General features: G+C 33.3%; 1 non-coding gene across 1 annotated transcript; it reads right to left on the reverse strand.

Annotated features, from left to right (window-relative positions):
* Nucleotides 1-6,706: 6,706 nt before the first annotated feature.
* LOC148240423 (small nucleolar RNA snoR77) lies at nucleotides 6,707-6,829 on the reverse strand. The gene has a single exon (XR_015814241.1). It is a non-coding gene; the product is annotated as a small nucleolar RNA snoR77 (small nucleolar RNA).
* Nucleotides 6,830-7,054: the final 225 nt, after the last annotated feature.

Consider the following 7,054-nt stretch of genomic DNA (forward strand, 5'->3'; position numbering starts at 1 on the left):
GAAGCTAAATAACCAAAACACGAACTTCGCCGGAGAGTCGCCGTACCCGAGAGCGCCACCGCCGGTAAGCTCCGCTTTTCCGTGATTTTTTGGCCCCCCGAGGGCCCTAGGGTTGTTTTCTGACAAGGACCAATGCGAGTGTGGCCGAATTCGGCCAAAAACGGCCGAAAACAGTCAACCCGAGGCGACTCGCCGCCGCCAGCGGCGGCGCCGTCGCCGGAGCACGGCGGAGCCGCCGTGCCGGAGTTGCGATTTGGGCCGAAAGAGGCCCTGGGCCTAATTTGGATTTTTTTTGGAACCCGTGCAGGTACTGTTAGCGTGTTTCAGTTCCCCGGGAAAAATTCAGGAAAAATTAGGGACAGCCTGCAGGCGCACTGTGAATCGTATTCGGATCCCGAAAACAAGTAAGGACCCCTCACCCTATTTCCTATCACGGTATTAAAGTTCAAAATGATAAAACAGTATTTCTTGAATTAACGCATGTGTGAAATTGCTTAAGGTTGCTAATGGAGCCCGAGTCTAGTGTGATTGATGATTTACTGTTATTTGGCCTGTTTACAGCTTTAAATGCAAAATGAGGTTTGATGTGTTCATTTTACAGATTTGTGTGCATGTACTACGTTTTTATTAATTATGGGTTGAATGACTGAGAAACTGATACTATATGTTGTCTGTCTGGTATGAATTACGATTTGCTTGTTTAAATGTGAATTGATGATGCTGATTGAGGAAAAGGAAAAATGAAAGATTGTGTAGACTGATAATTGTATTATGGGGGTCAGCCTGACTAGATATCCTGGGAGATGGTGGACGGACCGGGTCCGTAGGGAACCCTACCGGGATTGTGGTCTCACATGCCGGACGGGGTATGGAGATCTTATGGTTTTGGCGCCCATACCGGACGGGGTATGGGGACGGCCCGTTTCACCCTCATACCGGACGGGGTATTGAGGTTTATGGTTTTGGCGCCCATACCGGACGGGGTATGGGGACGGCCCGTTTCACCCTCATACCGGACGGGGTATTGAGGTTCATGGTTTTGGCGCCCATACCGGACGGGGTATGGGGACGGCCCTGGAAACTGATTATGAATGTTAAATGTTAACGGGTAGCGGAACCCCTATGGACCCCCACGGATACTAGTAGGCTGGTAAATGAGAAAAAAGATATGTTGTACAATGATTGAATTACAAGAGGCGTGATAAGTGTTATGTTTTACAGCTTAGATTATTCAATGATTATGATAATGTTATTGTTTTCTCATATTGTTTTCATAAATTCCACCAAGGTAAGTGGATGGTAAAAGTTTTATTATTGATAAAAGGTTTTGTTGTTAATAAACGAGTTTATTGTAAATTATACTCCATTGGTCTTTTTGTGGTTTTCTACCCACCTTTATCTCCGTGACGGTGAGATATCGTGATGTTCTTACTGGGCTAGTGTAGCTCACTCCTTAATTAACCATTTCAGATCAGGAAGACATGGTTCCCGAGCCCGTTCCGCAGGAGGACGACGAAGGGGATGCCTAGAGACTCTGTAGTCATACGCATAGTTTATTTTCGAGTTTTCTTTCTTAGTTAGTTTAACCTTTTATATTTTAAGTACGTTTGTTTGGTTTTTCGTGTAAGGGATGTTAACTGAAATTTTGATCTCGCTTCCGCATTCGATATATTTAAATACTCATTTCATTTTTATATTTTCCGGGGCCGTTACAGAGGAGGCATCACTCTGCCTAGAAGCGAGCTGCTCAAAGAAGAATGGTGTGACTCAACCTAGAGCTTATCGCCTTGCGTCTGCAGTAGACGAACAAATTCTGGATGGAACGCTGGTAGAAGGAGCTTCAAAAATAGGGGCGACGGTGCCCTATTCTAGTGCAACCCGATATACGACCCAAAATGCGACCCGACCGATCGTGACACAAGTTGTGGTTGCTGATGATGAATAGATGTTGGAGGCAACGTTGGCTGAAGGCGATTCGGAAACAGAGGCAGGTTTGCCTTACTTTGGTGCGACCCGATTAAAAACTCAAGCCGTATTCTGGCCTAGTGCAGAAAATCGTCTTATGAGGATGAATATATGGCTGATGCTCTGATTGAGGATGTGATTTATGGAAGAAACAGCCAATGATCCTTACGCTTTGTTTGGATAAATTTCAGTGATGGTTAATTAATTTATAGTAATAACAGTAATTGAATGACAATAATAGAGAATTGTAATAACAAATTTTTTTTACGTTTGGATGATTCTATATTATTGTATGTTAATGACATATTTTTGTTTGGATGATAGGAGGTATGGTTGTATTTTCAGTCAAATTATTAATTTACCCCTACATATTATATGTAATAATAAATGGTATAAAAGAAGTATGTAAAGAAAAAAAAATTATTTATCAATATAATTATATTTATATTTAAATAAATAATTAGTATACATAATCAAATTAAAATTTTATATTTAATAAAATAAACAATTATTATTTATATTATCATATTAATTTAATTTTAATAAAAATAAAATTATTTATATATTAGAGACAAATAGTTGTAATTATATATTAGTACATTAAATTTAAAATTACTTCAATAAATAAAAAATTAAAATGTGTTTGAAATAATCATATACCATGAGTTAATTTAATAATTAATATTATGTAAAAAATTAATCATTAATAAAATTCTACATGTGCAATCATATTTTTTTTATTAGTTTCGAACTTTTAAATTTATTTTTTAACAAAAATATACAGTACAAATATATATATGTAGATATTTTGTATTCATATTCAATAATAGAAAAAAATATTTATATTCTTTTACTAAATTACTTGAAAATTAAACAAATACTACAATAAACCAAAACTGCTTCAAAAATATAAAATACTCTCCACAAATAAGTAAAGAAAGATATAAGAAATTACTCCATATAACATAAATTAATCAATCCAAAACATAAATATTTTCTCATTTCTTCAGTACTGTCCCTAAAGTTACAAATACTTTGTTCGTCTAAATAAATGTTTCGGAGTTCTTCATCAACCTCTTGAAGAATTTCATTAGTTTGATCCTCTCCCCGTAAATAATTATGCAAAATGCAACGTGCAAATATAATGGTATTAACAGTCTTAATCCGATAATGAGGTTCAGTCGAGGTTTGGATAATTGAAAAACGTTTCTTTAAAACTCCAAATGCAAGTTCAATCGCATTACGCAATAAAGCATGTCGTAGATTAAATAGCTCACGAGCATTGCGTGGTGGATTCCTAAGAGTATTCACTTAAATAGTAGTGTTCACCTCTATATGATGTAATTAGTCCACCCCGCAATATGAACCCAGCATCGACAAGGTAAAACTTACCTATAAACAATAAACAAATTAAGTTATAACATTTTTCTTCAAAAATGTACATTACATATTGAAGTTAAATATATTTTAATTACCTTCAGAAATTACTAGAGGATCATCAACTCTGTTTAACGCATCTTTTATTATTCTTGAATCTGAAGCGATCCCCTCCCACTCAGCTAAGACGTATGAAAATTTCAAATCAAATGTACAAGCTGCTAACAGGTTTTGAGTGGGGAAATCTTTTCTCCCGTGAAACCGTGGAGCATCTTTTTTAGACACTTTAACACGTATATGTGTTCCGTCAATCGCACCAATATAATTCTAAAATTAATTATTAACTAATTAATTAAACATGCACTCGTGTTAAAATAATTAATTAAACGTATATAATTTATAGATATACCATAAAAAATGGAAAGAATATGGGATTATTGGTTATTTCTGGAGGTACTTTTGATCCATTTGGCTGATTAATGAATTTATCGGCCATATGTACTATACATCATAGCACATTGTGAAAATGACGACTTGTCGTCTCTCCAGATTGTTGAAAAATCCAAGATATGACTCGATTTCTCTCATTTTGTCCTAATAAGTAAAGTATGTTAAGTACCTGTTCTTCTACAGTTGCACGAACGGTATGCCTAAGTCCACCATCTATAACTAGTAAATGACATAAATTCATAAAAGATGAAGCTCCCATCCTAATTATATGACGACAAAAATTACTTGATAACAAATTTTTCATAAGCTTATCTCGAGTTTTCTCTCCCTCTAGTCTTAGTTCATGAGTAGCCTATAATTTATCTCGCGCCTTTTATGAACTATTAGCCCATGAAGTATGATAAACTGGCATAGTAAAATAACTACACGTCTCAAAATATCTATATTTCTTATCTAATGTGTGAACAGAAACGATACAAAATGCCTAAAACAAAAGAAATAATAAGTTTAATTATTCCAAATCAAAGCAAGTCATAGCAAATATTTTAATCAACACACACTTTCGCCTGTTTGGGGAATAAATTTATAGTAATATTTATTTAACCTCATTATACGTTAACAGAGTTCCCTAATAGCATTTAGCATTTATTCTTTTCTCCAGTCACAAATGTCATTTTCTATAGAAATTTCTGTGATGTCTTATAGGTATTTTGCCTTGGAGGGTGTACAGGAGAATAGATTAAAAATATATATTATATTTCATCTTCAAAGGTTATGATCTACTTTTAGTTAATCCAAATATGAAACCAGTATGAATGTAATTTGCCTCCAAGAAATGAAGGTAATTTGCCTATAACGAATCATAGTATTTCCTTTTCTTTTTTATGAGAAGCATTAGCAAACATATCTAACTATTTCATCCAAATTCTACAAATTCTCTAACAAATTCTACAAATTCACAGCCAAATAATTCTACAAAACAACAAGTGATGATTATAAAATCCCATAAAAACAACATCAAATCTCAATCATCCAAATCCAATGAGGTCAGCATCGTTCTATCTCAAGTTAAAACAGATTCCTACATTAAATCAATAAACATGGTATACAAACAGAGTTCGCAATTAACTAACCTAGAAGTCCTGAAACATCAACTCAATTTTTTTTTTAAATAAAGAATCAGTGCTTGATACAAAATTTTGATAAAATGTTCTACCCTCCACTGACTAACTAAACCTCAATAAGGAAAAAAAAGAAAGAAAAATTGTATAAGCTACTTAGAAGCCTACCTTAATTTTTGGCACAAGTTTTGAAAATTTAAGGTCATTGGTAAACAATTACAAACTGCCTACATTAAAAATAATAAGAGGCACTATGATATTTGCCGCCCATATGATCACTCAACATTTTAAGAGGACAGTAATCCTACCTCAAATTTAATTGCTTTTCTATGGATATAGAACTAGAGATTCAGTTTTTCTACTCTCAACTAAGAGTTTATGAAGGTTCAATGTTGATCCCACCAGCGGATAAATAAAAACATTCGCAAAGAAATTATGTAAATAGGTGTTGGGTCTTCCTAAGGTGTATGTATAGCATGAAAAAGCTTAAGCTAAGATTGAAACAAATCCAAAATTTTTGTAAAATATATTCAGAAATTTTGTACTTACTTAATCTAGCATGGATGATCATTCTATTAAAAAAAATATATATATATATATATAATGATTTCACCAAGAATTCTAAATGAAATTAACCACTACATTCTAAATGTCATCAAATTTGTTGTGTCGAAAATGTATTATTCCAATTAGGGTGTGAAACTTTGAAACGAAACTCAAAGACAAGTATTTGAAGAAATATGAGCAAGGGAGACAGATACTAAAGAAACAATTCCATCTCAATGATGTATAAGAAAGAACCAAATGAGAAATTGTTATTGAAGTGTGTGAAGACTCGAAGTTGAAGACGTCAGAGTGGAGAAAAGAAAAAAGAAACAAGGAGATAGATACATTAGTATTCAATGAACAATTTCATCTCAATAATACAAATTAAAAAAAGACTGATAAATTTAAAAAGAAAAGAAAAGAATTCACGAATGTGTGGCAAAAGCATATGAAAGAACCAAATCAAAGACTATTCTAAAGACATGGAGAAACTCGAAGTTAATGACATTGTAGTGAAAATGAGACAGAGAAAAAGAGAGATTAATAAGTTAGTGCTCATAAATAATTTTATCTTAATGACACAACAAAAATAAGAAAGACAATAATATATGCAAGAATATGTACCTGCAGTAATAGCATATGCAAGAACCAGTGGAAAAGAGAAAGGAAAAATAGAGATAGATACGTTAGGATTCAAAGAATAATTATATCTCAATGGAACAAAATAAAACAATGATAAATTTGAAAAGAAAAGAAAAATAGTTACATACCTACTGTAACAGCATATGGAAGAACCAAAATCAATTACTTCTTTTGAGATGTGGAGAAACTCAAAGTTGAAAAGAGAAAGAAAAAGGGGGATAAATATGTTAGAATTTAACTAACAATTTCATGTTAGTGATACAAAATGAACGCAATGATAAATTTGATTTTTGGTAAACAAGAAATCATTTTTTGGCATTATTGAAAAATTTTCTGCTTTGTTTTTGGTAAACTATTCTGCCAACAATTCTGATTTTTGGCAATACATTTTTGTGCATGAAAGTTCATATAAAATAAAACAAGACAACATAAGTAAAATTCATTTGAAAATCCATACTTGATTAAATAGGAGGATAAAAATTTCTACTAGTTTTTATAAAGTTTAGGATGCACTTTTTTAATTCTGGTTAGAACATATTAGTTTTGACAAAAGCCCATCCCAACTTCCACTTCATTTTGGTGAAGCTAAGGCTTACTAATTTAAAGATGTGTTTGGCTTAGTAGACCACCTTCAAGTAAAATATCAGGGAGTCCAAGAGCAAAAACATAATTTAATACACAAGCTGCCAAGCAATTTCACTGCCAAAGCGGTTGCAGTGAGCCTGTCTAACTACTCAAATTGTCACGTGTAGTTGTCCCAGGATAATGTGTTTATTAAAATTGTACATCAATCCAACCAAAGAAATCTATTGGAAATGAACATCAATCCAACCAAAGAAATATGTTAGGCATGTAAAAAAGTTGGGTATTGCAAGACTTGGTATCAGTTGCTGCATTTATCTTATGGAACCATGATTTACAAGCAAAAGAGTCAAACCCTATTTTTCTTATGT

Source organism: Carica papaya, chromosome 8 (genome assembly GCF_054855325.1).
Source record: "Carica papaya isolate Zhongbai chromosome 8, ASM5485532v1, whole genome shotgun sequence".
Classification (NCBI taxonomy): domain Eukaryota; kingdom Viridiplantae; phylum Streptophyta; class Magnoliopsida; order Brassicales; family Caricaceae; genus Carica; species Carica papaya.